Source organism: Carassius auratus, chromosome 7 (genome assembly GCF_003368295.1).
Source record: "Carassius auratus strain Wakin chromosome 7, ASM336829v1, whole genome shotgun sequence".
Classification (NCBI taxonomy): domain Eukaryota; kingdom Metazoa; phylum Chordata; class Actinopteri; order Cypriniformes; family Cyprinidae; genus Carassius; species Carassius auratus.
Window position 1 is genome coordinate 32,038,949 of NC_039249.1, and position 22,078 is coordinate 32,061,026.

Sequence of the window (22,078 nt, forward strand, 5' to 3'; positions counted from 1 at the left end):
AGATATGCATCTTTGGTCTGTAAATCCTTATTGACGCTGTTCAGTGAGTCTATGTGAACACAAATAAACCGCTCTTGACGTGACTGAATATGAGTAAGTTGTGAATTTCTATTCAAAATGTGGCATAATACGGATTTATTATTTTGCACTCCTGACATAAATCACTAAATATCTGTCACTGCAACAATGTTTTATCAAAATATTGGTCAAATATCGAAGCTTGAGTCTTTAAACTTTCCATTGATGCACAGTTTGTCCAGATGAAGTAAGACAGTGATGTTTAATGTGCTGTGAAAGTGAAACAATAATAAACTGGGGCCGTCAGTGATGTTTGCACGCAAAGGGGTTAATTGTAAACCTAGTGTAAATTATGAGCAGTGTGAAATGCGAAGCAAGATAACCCAGGATTCTGTGTAACTAAGGTTCAAAATGACCATGGGTTAACCATTTAAACTAGTAATTTCTGTAGGTGACTACACCAAAGCTCCAGAAGATATGAAATATTATTTTGCTTAACAATCTCCTTCCCCAATCACTTTTTGTGTGGAAAGAGAGCAACATAACCATTCTGCAAAACGTCTTCATTTTACTGTACATGTAAAAAAAAAAAAAAAAAGGCAAACAGATCTGAAAGAAAAACCAAGGCTAGTAAAAGTGTTTGCTTTGGGGTAAACTACACCTACAAGGGGACACTTACTCTAGTTGTTAGATGTGGTTTCTCTATGTCAGCCCCAGTGATACACAAGAAGAAGAAACCTTTGACTCGTGGGCCAAGTTAGCAAATAAATGACAAATACTGGATAACCTGTTACCACAGACCCATGAAAACAATGGCTTCCATCTGAGCAGAATGAGGCCATAGGAAGGAGGGGTTGAATCTCCTATAAGCCTTGCTGGAAACTCACAGTCATTAATCTGATTAATGTATACAAGTCTACAGAGCATCTACAATATTTCAACTCCAGAAATGCCCATTAATCCAATCATACTTTTTCCAACAAGGACATTCTTTCCAACAAGATCTGATTCCTTTGCAACTGGCAAACAACATGGTTAGAGGAAAGACAGTACAAACAGCAATGCCAGATTACTCTCATGAGGGAAATCATGCAATCCAAATGATCTCAAATTGTGAACGGATTACTGACCTATATTTCAGCCATGCTGATTAATCACACAATATTTGGCCATTTTGAGATTAGCACGCTTCCCACTCTGGCCAACAAGGTGATATTTCTCTATTGTGTAAATCTACCAACAGACGTTTCAATCTATACTTTTCTTCAGAAATGTTGTTTAAAATAAGCTTTCATTTGAGCAAGCTTTTCCTTGTTTGGCATTGTATTATTCCGACATCTAGACATCAACATTAGAAAAACACATACTGGTCGACCACTAAAAGAGATGCAGAATAATTCACAAATGGCAAAGATAGATACATGGAAATGCAGAGTAACATTTGCAAATCCAGAGAGAAACAAGCTTAAAATGAGGAACTTACCACAAGCAAAGGAGAATGTTAGAAATTAGTGGTACTTTGCCCAAGAACACGGCCTCTTCAGTGGCCCTGTAAGAAGAAGATGATGTTAGGCTTTTGTCAGGTTTTAGTAAACCAGGGAAGATGTACTGTAAGCAGCAGAAAGAGTCTCCCTTTCCTCTTAAGATGGCAGAACAGTAGAGAAAGCAGCAGGTTAATATAAACCCAGACAGTCAAAGGTGGCACATTCTGTGATGGAGAGTGAAATGCCACACATGGAAGACCTGGAGAGGCAATCATGAGGACATTGGAAAACACCTCAGCTATGTGCTACTGGCCTCAAACCTGACCTAGCCCTAAGTCTACACCTCACTCAAGGAATGTCCTGGGTTCAACAGAAGTTAAGCTCTATGGACAGCAGCTGTGGCACAATTACCACATAAAATATTACATCTTGTCCCTCAGAACTAAAAAACAAAAACAAAAAAACAATTACTTGCAATACATGAGTTGTATAGAGAATTGATATCATAAAAAAAAATTAAAAAAAAAAAAAAAATTAACACACTGTTTATAATGAAAAATCCATCTACACAACCAGATGTTCATAAATCTAGATAAGTAATACCACCACTTCGGAGATCAAGTTTTACAACTTCATAGATTAATAACATTTGGTCCTAAACATTTATATAACTGCTTTACCAACAATACAGTACAATATCCAACGAGGATAAGTAAATACGTAAATATTTACGTAAATATGTAAATATTTACGTAAATACGTAAATACAATCCATAAAACATTTAGACACTGAAATAAATATAAATAAATAAAACCTGCCACATTTAGAAACTGTGACATTTTGCAAATATTTTGAAATAGTATTACAATTATATCATTAATATATTTATTTATTAGTCTGAGGAAAGCAATTATAGATTACTTATACAAACTCAAGGTCAAAGGTTTGGAATAAGTAACGTTTCTTTAATGTTTATACAAGAATTCTCTTTTTAAAAAGCATTTAGGCAATATTGCGAAACATTATTATTTATTACGATTTAAAAGAGCAGTTTTCTATTTTAAAATGTTTTAAAATGTAATTTGTCCATGTGATGAATTTATGACTTCAGTGTCACAAGATCGATATTTCAGAAATCATTCTATTATACTGATTTTGTGATCCTGAATTATCAATAATGGGTGTTATTATGATCAATGTTGAAATAGTTTTTGGTGCTTAATATTTTGTGGTATTGTATCAAGTAATATGTATTAAGCAGCACTGTTTAACTGTTTGCTAAAATGAAGAAACATTTATATTTAACAACAAATGCACAACATGCACTGAAAATATCCCACTTCTGTCTGTGAACATCTGTAGACTACACGTTCCCTTTCCAAAATGAAGCCCAGTATGGAATGTGACATCACCTATGACATATACGTAGCACATTCCTGCTGTCAGGTTCAGGCACGCTGCTCTAATTAGACCCCGAGCACACGACCGCCTCGCCTCACCTCATCAGGCCTTCCTCTAAACACTCCTACACAACTAAACAAGGCTCCACTCGCCCAGACATCTTATTTAGTTCTAGCATATTCTCATTATTCTTCAGAAGGTTTAGAGCCAAAATGTTGCATGAAATGATCAGACTATGAAATGGATTTGGAAGCACTTGCGTGAAACGTGAAAAGGCCCCCAGTTACAGCTCATGGCACATATCCAGGGCATCAGGACTGAACTGACAGAAGCAGTGGATTACTTTACAGGGAACCATGGCCTAATTTCATAAATGGATGACTGACAATAGCAAGAAAATGTTGTGCCTTGAGCTCATTTCATAAAGTCTGTGAGAAGACTTGCTGCTTATGAAAAAGATCAACAGATGTGAGGAAAATGACTGGCTCACACGGATGACAAAATCGTAACAGTAGAAGAGCTAGCTGGCTATATGATGTTAATTTACACAATATTTGGCACATTTCACATTATATTTATTTAAAAATCATTTAAAAGTTAACATTTATAATAAAACATTTATTGGCCTATGCATTGGCGATAGTGTTGGGAAATACGACCTATCAAATTTTAACTACACAGATAAAAAATATATACTAAATTTAAGGGAAGTGGTTGCAAACTATTTATTTTAGCTACATTTAAAAAAATTATAATGAGTTGAAAGTTATTCAACTAAATGGGTTTATTTAAATGTGGCTAAAATAAATGGATTGCAACCACTTGCCTTAAAAAAAAAAAATAGAAAACATTGTAAATTCAATTAATCATATTTTTTTTTCAGTGTACCAAAATTGCAAACTATAATTACCAATATTTTAATATAGATTTTAAAACTTAAACGTATAGTTTTGCACCAATTAACAATTTATAAATATATTACAGAGGAGTTTATTTTTTACAAAATTAAATTTTCCAATCCAAACTAACCTTTATCTCAAAAAAGGACAAGTTACTTTACTGACCTTGACACACAATCATTAGGGTTGTCATCTCCATGTTAATATTTTAATATTCTTCTGCATGTTTCAACAGCCTTTCAAATAAATTGTACTGAAATTGCATAACATTTCTTTAAAAGCATAACGCAAATTTTCAGAAAGCCTATTTAGACCAAAATGACACCACTAGTCTGAAAGATCTGATGCACATGACCATTCTTCACTTAAAACCCCACATTTAATTTCCTTCCCCACATCTTCCCAGGAACACTGATCTGTCAAAGAATCCTGAATTTGGCATCGGGACAGCTCAATATAGCCCTGCTCCCAAAGGCTCGGTGAACTCTGGGTCCTTGTGTAGGCATGAAGAACACAAAGGCAGTTTTGTTCTCCACCCAACAGCCTCCAGCACCACAACAGAGAAAGTTTCCTAGGTTTGCCCCAGTGAGTTTAGTCTAAGATCAGTGAGCATCCATGGAAGGTCTCCGCTATTAAACAAAGTAATAAATACAATACAAAAACTTCTAGGCATAAGACTTCATGAAAACACAATAAAGAAAGCTGAGTGGGATCACCTGAGCTCTCACGAATCTGCAATTTAACTCTCTTCGCTTAAAAGTGTGGAACCCTAATTACTAAGAGCATGAAGCCCTTGGCTCGCATTCAAAACAACCCAGAGTCTAATCTCTGACTTAACTTTTACTAAACTTTGACATTTTGGAGACATGTTTTATCCAAAGTGATTATTTTTCAGTGATTTTAGAGTTGTAAAATGACCGTGCTTCACTTAATCCAGAATATCTGCACTTGCAGCCTAATCTACCACCCTTCGTTTGAGATACAATGACACCATCTTCTACAAAAGGAGATGCACGTGAACGTTAAATTGCAGAAACACTATTTTATCCAAGTAGGAAATAAGGGTTACATATATTCTTATAGGCCATTCCCATTCATCCATTATCTGGAGTGAGAAGACAAAACAAATGATTTCTCCTGAACCTTGATCCTGTTTGCAGTGGTACACATTTTTATACAAATAAAAGGTTATATATTCAGAATCTAATTTTAGTTTTTAATGTTTGAAGTCCTGTGGGTTGATTTTTGCTTAAAAAGATTTCAACATTTTAGATTTCAACTATTTTTATTATATGAAGGTCACTTGGGAACTTTTTACAATCTATGTAGCTACTTTTCAATGTATCATTTAACCTTGTTTCACACCCATTTATCAACATGTATTTAAATTTAAAACTTTAGCATTCTAAACAATTAGTGAAACAAATTATTTTTATTTTTATGAATTTTTCACCAAAATAACAATTTACAAAACAACCAACAATTTTGGCCCAATAATGTATTTTTATTAGTGCAAATAATACTAATACTAAGTAAGTTACTGGTAAGTTACTAATAATGGTACTTTAGTACTAATAGTGTAATTTTTACCAAGATGCACTGACTGTGAGGAGCATGTGACATGTGATGTCTTATATATATATATATATTATTTTAATATCAGCAGTCTACAGACATTAGCCCCTTTCTTCAAAGAGCAAAGGGTGAAGCCTCCTCAAATTTCACTGAGTTTTTGTATGACCGTGGTGTCAAAGGAAACTGTTTGTGTGGCACACAACATATTCCGCTAAATAAATACGTTACAAAAGTTGTAGCAGACTTGTTTAATTCCCTTGTCGTGTTTTGGCTTTATATTCTACAATGCCCTTGACAAATAAACCCTTCACATAGACATAACTTACTTGAGGTAAAATGTGCTCAGTTAAGCGCCACAGAGACACACAGTAACCGATTTTGACGCTGAAATCTACTTACTCGTTGTGTTGCTCTTATTCTGGCGAAAGCAGTTTGGCACTCGATGTCCCACTTCGTCTTCAAACTGTCCCAGAGTCCCTCAGTGCGATATGAAGCGGTTTATCTCCAATAAATGTACAGGCAGACCGCGTTCAGAGAGAGAAAAGCGCCCATGTGAAGAAAAGTTGACACCGCTCAGACACCTTTCCTTTCTGTCATAGCAACCGAGCGGTGAAATAATATCTCCCATAAACATTCACCAGGAGGCAGGAGTATGTAGACACACTTTCGACAGGTTGTTTTTAGAAAACAGTCTCATCGTCAACAGTAACTCATAGCGTTTATTCCAGCAACGAGAGGAGTCTTTTCGGATGAAATTAGACGCTGGGGCTCCGCATTATGCCTATTGATCCAATTACACGAGTTAACCCTTTCAGGTTCAAACAGCTAACGGCTGAGTCTTTTAGCACTTGTACTTTTAACGGTTTATCTAACGTCGCTTGCATTTTCTGAATTACGTCATTGTCTTGTTACGATTTGAAAATTAAAGAACTAAAGATAAATAACATTTTAGGGTTACTTTTGCAGTGACTTAGTAATAATCAGAGCAACAGTGCCCTCTGTAGGCTTTGAAGACGATACTCACTCGATTCAATGTCACTTCTCATCACAAACATCTTTTGGACCGATGCTCCGTTAAAAACAGGCAACAGGTCAAATACAGGTCATGTGATCACACTGTATGGGGGGGGGGGGGGGGGGTATAAGTCATAGACATCATATATGTCTATGGGGTAAGTTGTCACAGCAGAGCCTGCCATTAAACAACCTATTTATTTTCAGATCAGTTTAAATATTAAATATAATATAAAACATAAAAAATAAAATAAAATGGTACAAAAAACTGTAATAAACCACTGCTTATTATCAGTCATTATTATACATGTATCTGTAATAAATAATGTAATGCATCTCTGATATTTTAAACAGATGGCAATCTGCCCTGATCTAACATTTATGACGGGGAAAGAAGTCTTGTCTTGTCCGTAATACACTAATAATAATAATAATAATAATAATAATAATAATAATAATAATCGATTTTATAAATTACACTAAACTTAAAATTAACAGGCTATTTTATAAATCACATAGACCTATATCAAAAATTTTTAAATATACCAGCTAACCAAATTACACACGTTAAAGACATTTAAAATGATGATATAAGCATGTTTTCCATATGTCATCAATCAAATAAGTATGTTGAACTGTTAATAGTTGCGTCATGTCTTGATATTTAAAACAAATCCATCAGGAGGTGCTACACACAACATTATAATGTGTAGAGCAGCGCAGTCAGTCACCAATAAAAGTCTGTAACGTCTGGGTTCCTTTTTTATTATTGTTTCCAGTTATTTATAGCAGTAATAGCACAAATATAGCAGTGCTGCTGGAAAAAAGATTAAATATTATCACAGTGGCGCTGCGAGATATAGGTTGTGTTTTTAAGTTCACACAAAGGTTATTACAAAATATTTCAGATTTTTCTTTATGTGTCCTTTTCTCTGTAATTATTTATTCTTCTTAATTTATTAGTTTTTCTTATTCTCCGCAGAATCTTATTTTAATTGACGATTAATTCATATTTTCCTCAATTTTGGCGTTTTCATGCTGGTAGTCTATTGTAATATCACTTTAATTACCAAAATCCAGGTCCTAAATAAGATTTAAGCTACTGTACCAGCAACAAAGATTTAGCAACATTAATTCTTTGCTGTACTTTGTCAAGTTAGTTTATCACTTGTTATCATTTTCTTAGCCCGTTAGACAAAAGTACAGAAATTGTGCATAAATTAATTAATAAAAATATGCGTAAGATAGGGATATGCTGGTTTGGATGTTAACATCCTCATGTGAGCTTTCAGTCCTTCACTCAGAGATGACTAACTTTAGCTCTTTATTTTCGTCAAGTTTCATCCTGTTAAGCATCCTGTTCATTTTCCTCCTCACTACTTAAACAATCAAGCTATATTTAATGAAGCTTAAGTACTTGAGCTTGAACAGAAGATATTTCTAAAAGTTTGGTGTAATTTTATAGAAACGACAACCCATGCATATTGTTGTTTAAGAACAACAACATTTAAAATGTACTGCGTATCAGGAACGACCGTGATGAGCACAGGGGCTTTTATTTTGAAATCTCCTCAGAGTCCGAGAGCGGAAATCATTCGCGACCAGCGAAAGGTTCACGTTACTTGCAGGAACATTGAAGAAAGGAGGAAAAGCGGGTAGCGGATATCAACACTGGTTTTATTCAGAAGGGTGTCACATAATCTACATACGCTGGTATCTCAATATTCATCTCCTCCTGAAGTCTCAGACGAAGTTCGTCGTGGAAGTGAGTGAAAGAAATCAAGCTGCTATTGCTAACGAGCTAAAGGTGTTTGTCAAGCTGTTAGCTCCATTAGTTCATGTCGGTTAGCTGACGGGTAATCCTGCCGATAAATTAATTAACGGTAATCTTGATTGATCGATTGAGATGGTGATCTGTTTACAGAATTTGAACAATAACTGCGCATCACGACTCGCCTGTGGCTCACATTAGCGACAGAAATGAATAACATGATGTCTATTTTCGCTGTGTAGATGTGACATGAACAGCTCTACTGGTTATCATTAAATCAGTTAACGTTAGACATATTTGTGCTCTAGACAGCTGGGAGGTGATTTGTGAAATATCGAGTTCCTCCTTCCTGTTAAGGGCTGAAAACATTGAACACTGAGGCTTCTGGCCCGCAGCAGGAGGAAAGCTCAGTCAATGTCGTGAGAAGGCTTTATTTATTTATTTACTCTGTGTTTATATTTTCCCTTATTTTGCTGAATTAAACATACAGGTATACGTTAGGTGTTGTTTATTATTTCACGTTCTTTATTTTTTATTTCTATATGTTTGTTTTTTATTATTATTTGTATTTATTATTTTTTAGGAAGGCTTTTGTGTTAGAGAATCCATTACACAGGTCTGAGACTGTGGTCTTCGGAGAAAGATGCAAGTTTAAAAGGCTAGGTCACCTTAAGATGTCAATTCTATCATTGCTACTATTTCTGTAAAGCATTTTTATAGACTTAGTTGCCATTCACTTTCATTGCATCTTTTTATCTACACAATTGTGGTTGTTAGTGAAACATAAGCACCTAACACTTGAAGAAAGAAATGCCTGCTTGTTTAGATGAACGTGAGACTGAGACAGTTCTGAGTTATTATAGAATTTTCAATTTTGGGTGAGCTCTTCCTTGGAAAATGTCATTTAAATGCCATGCCCAGGAATGTTAAATGTATTTGCTCTGTATTATTAGATTATATTTATTAGTGTAAATATATATGTAAATTAAGATTGTGACAGGTGGTGTTTGTAGTCTTATTAGTTATAAATTGTGTGCAGATATTCAAAATTTAGGAAAACAATGCATATGGCTAATTTATGTTCGCCAATGAGTGACTGAGTAAAGGACTATTTTGCATCAAAACTATACTAAATTAGCTACCTATGAATTTTTAGTAATCATTCAAATTCTCTGAGAATAGGAAAGTCCATAGCTATAATTATAATCACACAGAGGAACAATTATTTATCCAGCTGATAAAAATGCTGATTAGAATCCACCCAACTTTAAAGCCTTGTTTACATTAGTCTCGTGTAGCCAGACCTTCAAACTGACAGTTGAAGGTCTGGAATTGATGGCAGCTTTCATTGGCTGAGGCCCGCCCATGAGTCCGTTTCACTGACATGTCCAACAACCAATCACAGTTCATTTCATTCATCGTCACGTTTCAGGGCGTGGAAATGTCACCACAATAACAGACCGGTGTGTAAAACTCTGACGTATTTGAAAGATTCTGTGCCACAAACCTTAAATATTTCACATACTTTTAAAATTCCAGCGTTTAGTTGATCCTGATATGCGCTCATCGTCACAGTTGTAAACACTGTCTTTTTTCTTTCGTGAGGGGGTTTGGTGCCAGGTCATCTTTGTTTCTGGACAGAACGTTAAAGAACGTGGCGCACATCTCCTGGAAATCCTGTGGAATTCAACCAATCTTATAAGGACTTCTACACTCCTGAAGTGTTTCCACTTTTGTGTCCCATATGCATCAGACATTTTGCTCATGGTCCTAGGGGATGACGTCTGAGGCTGAGATATATTCGTTCTGCTATAATTATTTGACAAATAAAAATGCTATTCGAACTTCGCTATTTTTTTGTTTGCCGTAAAAAAAAAAAAAATCCACAATAAAACCTAATTCGGTCACTTTCTGTGATTCTCCATGGCATATTTGAAGATGTCTGTAGACAAAAAATAATTCATGAATGAATAAGAACTGTGGTCTTCTACAGTACTTAAAATATGCCATGGACAATCACAGAAAGAGACTGAATTCACGAACATTGTTGTGGCATCTCTCAAGCAACGACTAATTAACACTGCTAACTTGGAGAATGCAGGGAAAACTCCTCTTCTCGTGTCTGCTTTAGACCCTCTGCACAAACATCTCCGGTTCCTCAAAGAAAACATGAGAGAAGAAGTGTGAAAAAAACTTGAACATTTTCCGAGCATTTTCCTTGATGCGAGTTGCGCAGATGCAGCCGCTGCCACCAACGGTGAAGAGGATACGACAATGTCCACTCGTCGGAAAAGGGAGCCAGTTCTTCAGAGATGACTACAGAGGGCTGGACGATTAATCAAAGTTATCGAAACCGAAATTTAGAACCTCTAACCTACGTAATTTTCCCATGTCGGTTAATACTTCCCCCATAAAAGCGTTTGTAGCCCACTGATCTATAATATAGAACTGGATTGCTCATGACGTCATTAAAGTGAAGCCGCCGCGCCGCCATATTGGTAATCCCTAGTGTGCGAAAAAGTTCCATTGAATTAATAGGAATTTGTATGATTTAATGAGAAAACTTCACCTAACAAGTCAGCATTTATAAATATGAAGTATCACTGTACATAATTACAATGCGAACACCCTAGGCATGTAAACGGTTATTTTTTTAAATGTCATGGATTTCCCCTACTTATTAAAAAGCTAAGTTCATTACAGTAGCGAGCATTATGAACATCACGGACACGACCTCAACACATGTAACAAACTACAAAGTGTTCGTTCTGAAATCTGAATTTATTCAGAGAAATAACTGACTATATACAGTACGGATTTAAGAAATAAATACAAAGCTTTATTTCCCAGATAGTAAATTAATGTTTTTTTTCATTTCATTATAGAGAAATATTAACAACATAATTGTATAATTTGTTGTAATATATTAAAATAAATTTCTGATACTAATGCGTTCGTTTAATAATTCCTGAATAAAGAAATAAGCCATTTTTGTGTTTGATCAGTTACCTGTGTCGTCAGCGCGCAGCAGACACACCCACCTACACGATTTAAATAAATCACTTATCCTGTCCCAAAAGACCGTAAACACTGCAGATAACATCTGAAGTAAACATTACTATATTACACATGACATAAAAACGAGTCCCGTTTGACTGATCAGCTTCAAATTGAGTGATTTTAGGACAGCGGTTTGAATGTAACTCAATGGTGCTCTCTGCTGGTAGGGATTAGTAAGATGGCGGATCGAACACTTCCGGTGGCTTCACTGCCTGTTGGCAGTTTAGAACGCGATGAGTGATCCAGTTATATAGACGGTTTCATCGGGCGCACGCGCCTGGACCTAAGTTAACTTCCGGTCTGTGTTGTGTATATCGGTCTGGCTGCGGTGCCATCTACAAACGCAGTTAAAGGCAAGGTGATGAGTAGACTGAAGTTGGGCTCAGGTGGCTGTGCTGCGGGATGTGTTTCCCATATATTTATTTATTTTTGGAGACTCGCCACAATTTTAAAACTGATCGATTTTCAAAAAGGCTTCGTTAAATAAACATGAGTAACGTAACGTTACGCACTGCATGTTTAATAATAATAATTCCTTACATTTATGTTTAAATATCAAAACGAGGCATGGGTGTTTTTATATCGCTGTATTTCTGAAAGAATACGTGCATGTTATATGTGTGATAAAGCAGCGTGTGAGCGTACCAGCTCTGCTTTGTTTACAGCTGTTACTGGGGAAACCTCTATTTCTAGCGCTTTATGTCTATGCTTTAAAACATCTCCTGCTGGCAAATAATGAATTAGCATTTTCATTAAGTCCGCCTGATCCACACAGAAAACACATTTTGTTTGTTATCAAAAAATATCTACTCTAGAGGGACTTGGCTGTTGTTATTGATTCTATTTGGAGTCTACCGGAAGTTAAGTTAGGTCCACAAAATGCTCACGCGCATTAACGTTTGTTTATGTTGATGCCGTTGAAACCGTCTATATATAGATCAGTGGTGTAGCCACATGATTCTGCCAGTCAGTGGCATAAAAGCAAAACACGGGGGTGAACGCCGGTTCAACACATAGTGATGGCGCGTGAGCGGTGAGCCTTGCTTCTTCACTAAACTTTGTCAGTTGTATTTGTTTTATGGTTTGGACGTTCAAGCGATTAGCCGATCGGATGTGTATTATATCGAGCTACCATGTTCGCACAGCTGAATTGTGGCACGAAAACTCATAGCTGTGAAAATTGCACGCACAGAAGAACACAGTTGTCAGCCCTGTCCTGTGATTTATCACTAAAGTATCTTAGATTCTCAACTTATAATAGCATATTTATCTGCGTTTGAAGGAACTAGGCTATTTACAACCCAAGCTTCACAATAATATAGAGATGGTATGACTAATTCACACACGCAATCACTCGCACTGGTACTGTTTACCTTTAATCTTTATTTATCTCTTACACCGAGTAATAATATGTAAGAAATGTTACGAACATAGATAAAATAACTGCGGATAGTGAGCTTCCTATGATCGTTCTTTCAATAGGAAAAAATATCCCACCTTTACTAGTCGATCTTAACCGCATAGTGCGAACTACGGGGGAGCTAGGGGGAGCTCGGCTCCCCTTAATAAGACATGGGCTCCCCTGAAAACGAGAAATCTGAAATTTTGGGGGGTCTCAAAAAATACTGACAATTTGAATATTTTTAAGTGCAATTTCAGTTTTGTAATGTGATTATGATGGCAAAAATATTATTCATTCATGCATGACGGCGATTAAAACCTAATTAACTTCAATAAAGATTAAAGACGTCACAGCATCAAGGTGTGGGGGTGCTGCGCTGCAAATTCCATGTTAGTATGTCATAGGTTCGTAGAAAAAAATAAACGTTGGAGGCCATTTATCGTGCGCAAAGTCCTTCCATTATGCAGTAATAGCATCATAGCCAGGGCAAAAAGAAAATAAGGTAGTTCAATTAATTTTGGTATTATTAAGAAATTGTGTAGTGATAACGCACGACTGATTCACCTGCTGCAAGCACTGGTAAACCTCAAGCCAAGCCCACTGTGAAAACGCATGAAGCTGAAGAAAAGTAATCTCTGGGATCCTAACCCCTCTTGCTTCGAGTCCTCTCTCGCGTTAAACTGGAACAGCCAGCAGTGGAGAGACTGGAAGAGCCAATATACATGGCTGTGTGTTAAGGATGGAAGCTTGGGGTGTATCACTTTGTAACGCGTTGTGTCAGGAGGGGGAAAAATATGGATAGCTCACAAAGTTAATAGGCCAGACAAAACTCACGGAGGCGATTGACATTTAACAACGACTCGTTTTATTTCTCCAATCGAACTCGGGCAATTGTCTGTCCCATGTTCCACCGTCCACAGCGTAACCAAAACAAAACAAACAAGATTAAAACAAAATGATTTCCAAACAGAGATTACCCGCATACATGGGGGATTCGAGTCGCGCGTGTATACATTATCATACAGAGTGCATACCGTTTTACAGGGAGCGCGCAGCTCTTAAAGGGGCCACATTTTTTTCCACTCGTTTCAACTTGTAAGGACGCAAAAAACCTTCTTCTGTCTGAAAAGGTACCTGGCACGCACTTGTCTGAGGAGTGGATTAATGATTAATGCTCAGAACCAGTCGCGAAAAATTATATATAAATACAGGGACAGCATTGCACACAAGATGGCCATTGAAGTGGCATTGACTAAGCAAGGGCGATTCTGGCAAATAAAGTAATTGAGGTGAATTCTAAATTAACGGAGGAGAGCGCAACATCATTCAAGGCTGTCTTCCTGACCTGACCTTCCTGACCTTCCTGATCAATTTGTGTCGATAAAGTATAATAGTGCATATTGTAGCTGTTATGTATCTTTGTAAGTCATTATATGTCCTTTTTTGAGGCACTCGTGTCGATAATGTATAATAGTGCATACACTTGTAGCTGTTGTAAGTCCTTATTTGAGGCATGCGCATGTGCACGACCTCTAACCCCCCCCCCCCCCCCCCCCCCCAAAAAAAAAGAAGTGGGCTCCCCCAAAGGACACGGTATAGTTCGAACACTGCTTAACCGTCTAGCTGAGGCCAGTATATAAAGATGCTCAGGTGCGCACGCGTATCACAGACGGCAACACTGAACGACCTCTCGTTTGCAAAGTTCTCCTTTAAGTTCCTCCTGCACCTCACCGATCAAAAACAAATCGCAGTTTAAACAAGCAAAAAAGATTTTCTGACAGTTTAAAAGGTTCAGAGTAAAATTTTGGCTACGTTCAGTACAAAAGCCTAATTGCTGCAGGCTGCTTTATTTACGTTTTTTCTTTGTTCACTTTTTTTTTTTTTAGCTTTTGCTCTGTACTTTTTTTGTTTGTTTGCACACATTAAGGTTTAGTTTAGGTTTTCAGCTACAAAACACAATGTAGCGTAAAGTTAAAGCTTATTGTGTATAAGCTTGTTCAAAAAAGACTGAAACAATAAATGTAACTGAAAAATAACGTCTGTCTCATTAAACTTAATTTAAATAAACAAATATTTAAATATTCTTTTTTTGTGAGCTCATATATTCGAATGTGATATTTGCGGAAAACGCCCATCCCTATAATCTATACAACCACGTGCACCAAGGATGATAACTATAAAGTTTTAATATTAGTTCTAATTGTAGGAGAATATATTGAACGCTACACCACAATGGCAAAGAGGAACGATTTAGCTGATGAACAATAAAACATTGACTGCCAATCTGAATCCACATGACTTTAAAGGCTCATATCAAGAATTGTAACCGTTAAAGATGAAGTTAACTATAATGGTCTCCACACCAAAGAACAAAAACGTTTGGCTCTGGTTATGTTGTCCGCTGTTTTAGAATGCTTGAGCAATCATGTGGATTCTAATTGGCTTTCATTTGTTATCTTTCATCAGCTAAAAAAAAATATATATATATATATATATATATATATATATATATATATGTATATATATATATATATATATATATATATATATATATATATATATAATATACACATACACCTAAAAACTGGTACTAGTATAGAATTTTTTTTTTTTTTTTTTTGTGGCGGGTGGCAAAATTGCAGCACGTGATTGTAAACTAAATCTTATTGTCTGTTCGTGTGGGAACTAATACATTTATCATTGTTGTTGTTCTTGGTTTGAATGGGCCTTTAAGTGATAGTTCGCCCAAAAATTAAAATTTGATGTTTATCTGCTTACCCCCAGGGCATCCAAGATGTAGGTGACTTTGTTTCTTCAGTAGAACACACAAAGAGATTTTTAAAACAAACCTTTCTGCAGTCTGTCAGTCTTATAATGGGTGTGAATGGGAATGACGCTAAAACATACACAAAGAAAGCCAAATTAAAACCTGCGGCTCGTGGCGATACATTGATGTTTAAAGACACAAAATGATTGGTCTCTGCAAGAAAATGAACAGTATTAATATTGGTTTTTTTTTATTTATTTTTATCTCTGATGCACTGCAATGCCTGAACTAGTGATGCGCAGGTCATCTCATAACCCACGGGTCAGGTTTGGGTGGGTAAAGACATTTTCGCTTTATTTGTTGGGCGGTTAATTAAAAACTAAATAAAACAATAAATTAATGTTTCATGCAATTCCCTATAGCCTATATTAAATATTAGGGCTGTCACTTTTGTGAAAAAAACATTTTTGATTTTTAAGACATGAGGGTTCATTGAATCGATTGTAAAATCGATTTTCCGTGTAAAACAAAAAAGACGTTTCCTTTTTCAACGCCAAATAACAGATGAACGTAAAGAGAGCGCTGGAAACACACAAGTCAGCAATATTTCTTATTTATTGGCATTAGAGCTGTAATCAGCCTTAAAAGATTTCGGCACGAGCCCGAAAAATACATTTTGAGTGACAGCTTTTTAAAAGCATGAACCCGTTTACAGTCCGACATTCAAATATGCGCCCACACACACAGCTCTTTTGCCTTTTGTCAAGAATGAGTCATTTATACATGTTTTAACATAATTTATTCATAACTAACGTAGACTAGGCCACGGAATAAATTAATAAAATAAGTCCTCTGTGACATCTTAACATCTCAGCACTCTAAATAGGCATAGGCTCATTTAGCCCATAAATAGACCAACGCACCAATAAAACGAGTCTTTTTTAACAAATTAAATTAGGATAAATTTTAAATTAAGATGGGTATTTGGCAATAACGAAATTAAGATAAAGGCTCCGCCGGATTTGCTTCGCCACTAGCAGCTGACATTTAAAGGTCCAGTTTTACGCGCTTTTTTGAAGCTTTGATTGTGTTTACAGTGTGCAATATAACATGTTCATGTTTCGCGTGTAAAAAAAACACAGTATTTTTCACACAATTCACCTATCTGTATACTGCTGTTTTCACTGTCACAAAAACTGGCTGATGACTTCCTTGTTCTATGAAGCCTCTCCTTCAGAAATACGTAACGGGTTCTGATTGGGCCAGCGGTTCCTGTGCTGTGATTCGACAGCAGCTGAGAGCAGGCTGCCCTCCTGGTAACCTATGCTGGTAACGCGATTGGGCTAGAACGCACGTGCTGGAGATGTATTTATAGTCACAGGAGGAAGGTTTTTACTGACGAGATGCGCATGAAATCCGCAACCGCAAAGCCCTAACATCTAGTTAACAAAGCTAAACAGCGTTGCCCTTTGTGTAATAAGTTACAGAAACTGTTAAACGCACCAACTTAAATAATAAAATACACTTACCGGCTGTGGTCCATAAACAATGCCTTCTCCAGACAAAGAGGGAACTGCTCCATCTTTCAAGAATAATCTTCGTGCAAATCCAGCATTAAACTGATTGAGATTGAGAAAGTTGTCCTCAGCAAGCTGTCCTCAGCAAAATGAGCTGCACATAGTTTTACATGTGCATTATAATGTTCGGGAACCGAGTTAAACATAAATTTTAACTATTAATCTCAAAGTACAGCGTTCCTAGGAAGCACAAACAAAGATGATTGGACTCCGAGATGAAAAAAACAGCGTTTCAACAACATGGCGACAAACACAAACAGCTCTTCCTTCTCCGTCTGAGCGCAACAAGGCCACGCCCCCCTGTTTGTGAATTAATGTGGGCGGTGGTTAGTCAAAAAAACTGTTTTAGTGACGTTATTACTGCAGGAACTAGAGGGCTGTAGTCCAAACGGGTCGTTTTTTGTAGGCGAATTCTGTTAAATAAAATATCTCGCTTGGCATTGAACTTTTAGCTTTAGAATTTTATAGATATTATTTATATTCTAACAACAACATTACACACTAACTAAAGTTTAAAACATGGAATCACGAAGAAGGGGACCTTTAATAAAAGAATAATGCCAACATTAGCGTCCCAATTATGCATTTAAGACTCAATGAATATTTAGTTATCATTTGAAAAACCTTTACTCACAGAGATTAGGCTAGTTCTACATGTTTTTGTGGAGGAAAATGATTGAATCCACTGTAGATGTCTTCAGCGCGTTTCTGAGCTCACTGATGGTGCGTCATTATTCACTCATTATTCTCATTATAAACAGGTCAAAACTTTTCCAAACCTCAGACTTTGCTTTAGTTGCTGATGCAACCAAAACATGTTCGCCAGAGGCAAGCTTTCATTGCACCTACTCAGTATCCATTTTCACATCTTTCTCGCGCTAATCAAAACGCATCACATGACCGCTCGTTTACCTCGGGAACCGGAGCGCAAGCCAGAGCCCGCGTCAGATGATATAAATAAAGCCCGAACCTGACCAAACTCAAGATCTTCAGCCCTATTTGTCATGAAGTTTCGCACAGAATAAAAAACAGCAACAGGAGTGCAACATTCTCGAAAAAAATATATATGCAGAGGGGACTGCTGCCATAACATAAATTAAAAACATCACTGCAAGCTTCAACCCAGCTGCATTTATGATTTAGGCAATTCAAGGCAATAAGGCTGTGCAAGGTGGGAGTATTGCTGCCAATCTTTCACCACAAAAGCCGGTCGCTGTCAGCTGGCAATGGTGGCTTCTTTTCATAACTCAGCATCTCCTGTAAAGAGGTCGCTTTCGACGTCACTGGGTCAGGCGCGTATTTGCTGGTAATTTCTGTCTAGCTTTCGCAATGCATACTGCACTTTTGGAATTCTTTATTTTCTTTTTCTGCTTGTTTGTGAGTTTTTAATTGTTTAATTATTTTAAAAAAAAATAATAGTGTACAAATTTGGTTAAAATTCCCCTATTTTCATTTCGAAACTTGTTTTGGTTGGTCCGATCAATTGTGCAATCGATTTTCGAAAGAAAAGTGACAGCCCTATTAAATATCTATCTTTATCAAATTACAATACGAAGGCCTACTTCGCAATGTAACTTGGGTGGTGTCCCCGATGCTTGGGTCATCTCATAACCCGTGGATAAAAACCTAAATAAATACTATTCAGTTTTTTGCAGACTGATTGTTTTGTGTCTTTACACATCAATGTATCGTCACAAGCCACAGGGTTTAATTTGATTTCGTTTGTGTATGTTTTTTTTTTTTTTTTTTTTTTTTTGTATGTTTTAGCTGTGGTTCCCATCCACTTGCATTATATGATTGAGAGACTGCAACAGTTTGTTTTAAAAATCTCTGTTTGTGATCTACTGAAGAAACAATGTCATCTACATCTTGGATGCCCTGGGGGTAAGCAGATAAAATAAAATTATCATTTTTGGGTGAACTATCCCTTCATGTGAACGTATAAGTTTCTGTTTTGTATTGAGATTCAAGAATTTTGTCTTTTCAATATTGAAGACTTTCTCCTTGGTGATCACCCTTTAAGCACAGTGTGCAGTCTTACTCGGGTGTTCTGGGAAGCATTTCCTCACTGCTTGTGTCACAATAGGAATCCCTCCCTGATGCCCGACTTCCTCCCGAGCTAATCTCTTTTCAAAAGGTTAATGATTTGAGATGAGACATCTAATGGATACAGCATATTGCATTAGTGCTGCATCACCGATAATCACAAATAATGATGCCATGGGCTTTAGAAATACGTCAAGATGTATGCACTTTTGTGGGCTTATATTTAGTATAATTCCCACCACCAATGTTTAGCATGGCTGTGATGCGGTTGACATTAGGAACAATAGTTCTGTGTGTGATTATAGGTCATTTAGGAGCACTTAAGTCCCTTTGTTTGGGCTTGATTCATCAAAGTGAACTTCTCTTATTCTTCTTCTAGGTAGGTCTTGCAGTTTTGTTGTCATGATTTTTTTTTGTTGGGTTTTATGTGGCCACAGCTGCCCTTGATTGTACCTGATTGCTTGTATGAGCAATAACTCGGTGTTGCGCTGATTTTTGTTGTTCTCAGATCTATTTAGTTTAAGTTTTTAAGTGACCCATATCTGTCATCCGTGAACAGACCTGCACGTCCACATCAATAAAAAACAACAACATCATGTGCTCTGCCTGCATGCACACGTAAAGACAAAAAGCACTGTATTTGCTGGATAACCCCTCATGTAATGCAAATTATAAACCTAATATTAATGCACCAAATCATTTTTTTAACCAAAAACATGGTTTAAGTTATTAAAATCAGGTTAATGGGTTTAAGTGTACATTTTCAGTAAATTTTACTCAGTGTGCTGTTTGTGTTTTGTCCTCAGGTGATAAATTAACACAATCATAGCAAAGTTCATTGGCAAAATGGCAACAAGCTGACTCAATATTTCATCTACAGAAATTGCAAGGTTCTACTTTAGCATCCTTTCTGTTCACAGTGATGTTTGTTCACACCTTTTGAGATGTTAATCTTTCATAGCTTATCGTTTTTTTGTGTACAAAATAGACGCTAACCGTGTCGGAAATAAGTTTATTGCAGGAGCAAGGATTAGATGTTGCCATTTGATTCATAATTCTGTCTGAAACTGAAAATAATGTTTTGCTGTTTTGCCCTAACATTATGGCTTCCAGGCTTTGTGTAAAATTGTTTCTTATTGTAAAACAGTTCGTTAGATAACGGACAAGGAAGTCAGGGGTGGCGAAAAATGCTCTTTATTAATTCAAAATAAAACACGATAAACAAAAGTAAACTGCGGCTCGGCTCTCTGCCTTTAAACATATAACCGCACACAGACTGCTCAGCTCTGCTCTATCCAAGATCCAGCCTCCTCTCGCCGGTCTGCTCGGCGCTTATAAATCCTCTCTCCCCCAATCACTGGAATTACAGACAGGTGTCAATCATTAATCATTTGACCTCCTTATTACCGCTTGTCCCCACATTCTTTCTCCCGCTGCAGTATTTTCGGCTTCCCACGCCCCCCTCGCCACATACCCCCACCGCCCGACTCAGGCCGGGGAGCACTCCGGCCTGCAGCAGCCCCCCCCACCCTCCTGGAGAGGAAGTCGGCCACCGCCATCTGGGCCCCCGGCCTGTGGATCACCTTGAATTTAAAAGGCTGTAAAGCGAGATACCAACGGGTGATCCGCGCGTTGGTATCCTTCATGCGGTGGAGCCACTGGAGGGGCGCGTGGTCCGAACAGAGAGTGAATTCCCGTCCCAGGAGGTAATAGCGCAGAGTGAGGACAGCCCATCGAATGGCTAAACATTCTTTTTCAATGGTGCTGTATCTAGTCTCTCTCTTTGAGAGCTTTCGACTTAGATACAGCACCGGCCGCTCCTCTCCTGCGACCACCTGAGACAGGACTGCACCCAACCCCCTGTCCGACGCGTCCGTCTGCAACAAAAACGGGAGATTAAAGTTAGGAGAGTGCAAGAGCGGCCCGCCGCACAGGGCAGCCTTTACCTTGGTTACGGCCTGTTGGCACGGCTCCGTCCACTGGACCGGATCTGGTGCTTCCTTTTTGGTGAGATCAGTCAGCGGGCTGGTGAGGTCCGAATAATTAGGAATAAACCTTCTATAATATCCCGCCAGCCCCAGGAACTGTCTCACCTCCTTTTTGGTCTTGGGGCTTGGGCAAGCTGCAATTGCTGCGGTCTTGTCAATTTGGGGACGCACCTGCCCATGACCCAAGTGGAAGCCCAGATACCGTACCTCCACCCGCCCAATTGCACACTTCCGTGGGTTCGCCGTGAGTCCAGCCACCCTTAAGGATCTCAGGACCGCACGCAGATGTTCCATATGCCGCTGCCAATCATTACTGTGTATAATGATGTCGTCGAGATAGGCAGCGGCGTACGCGGAATGGGGCCGGAGAATCTTGTCCATAAGACGCTGAAAGGTGGCGGGAGCCCCGAATAACCCAAACGGAAGGGTGACAAATTGGTGCAACCCAAACGGCGTGGTGAAGGCCGTTTTTTCTTTGGATAATGGCGACAAGGGGATCTGCCAATACCCTTTTGTTAAATCCAGTGTCGAATAAAAGCGAGCCGAACCTAACCGATCAAGCAGCTCGTCAACTCGGGGCATTGGATAAGCGTCAAATTTCGACACTGCATTCACCCTTCGGTAATCAACACAGAAACGGACCGAGCCGTCTGTTTTAGGGACTAAAACTATCGGGCTCGCCCAGTCGCTATGCGATTCTTCTATTACTCCCAACTCTAGCATGGCCGTTAATTCATCTTGAACCACCTTTTTTTTGTGTTCCGGTAAACGATAGGGGCGGCTGCGCGCCACTTCCCCGGGGACCGTTTCGATATGGTGCTGTATGAGATTGGTGCGACCCGGCAGGGGAGAAAACACGTCCGCGAAATCTGCTTGCAACTTGGCTACCTCGGCAAGCTGCCGTGGCGAGAGGTGATCTCCCCCAGGGACCAGAGCGAGCGGGTTGGTTTTGACAGCTGCTTCTGGCCCGAGATCATCCTCTGCTGAAATTGTCACGGCTAACTCAACCGAGGCCACCTCATTCCACCGTTTTAGCAGGTTGAGATGATAAATCTGACGTGAATTCCCTCTATCC

General features: G+C 38.0%; 2 protein-coding genes across 13 annotated transcripts in view; one reads left to right on the top strand and one right to left on the bottom strand.

The window, feature by feature from the left end:
- pacsin3 (protein kinase C and casein kinase substrate in neurons 3) overlaps window positions 1-6,210 on the bottom strand; it is a 43,354-nt gene extending 37,144 nt beyond the window's left edge. The window contains exons 1-2 of one of the 5 annotated variants that reach the window (XM_026268520.1): window positions 5,778-6,210; window positions 1,502-1,567 (exon numbers count right to left, since the gene is read on the bottom strand). The gene's annotated coding sequence lies outside the window, so the exon portion shown is untranslated. The remainder of the gene's footprint in view (window positions 1-1,501; window positions 1,568-5,777) is intronic. The other 4 variants (XM_026268521.1, XM_026268514.1, XM_026268519.1 and 1 more) reach the window with 4 other exon arrangements.
- Window positions 6,211-7,964: 1,754 nt separating this feature from the next.
- Window positions 7,965-22,078, top strand: part of csnk1g1 (casein kinase 1, gamma 1) — a 59,411-nt gene continuing 45,297 nt past the window's right edge. For all 8 annotated transcript variants that reach the window (XM_026268504.1, XM_026268507.1, XM_026268509.1 and 5 more), the window contains exon 1: window positions 7,965-8,157. The gene's annotated coding sequence lies outside the window, so the exon portion shown is untranslated. The remainder of the gene's footprint in view (window positions 8,158-22,078) is intronic.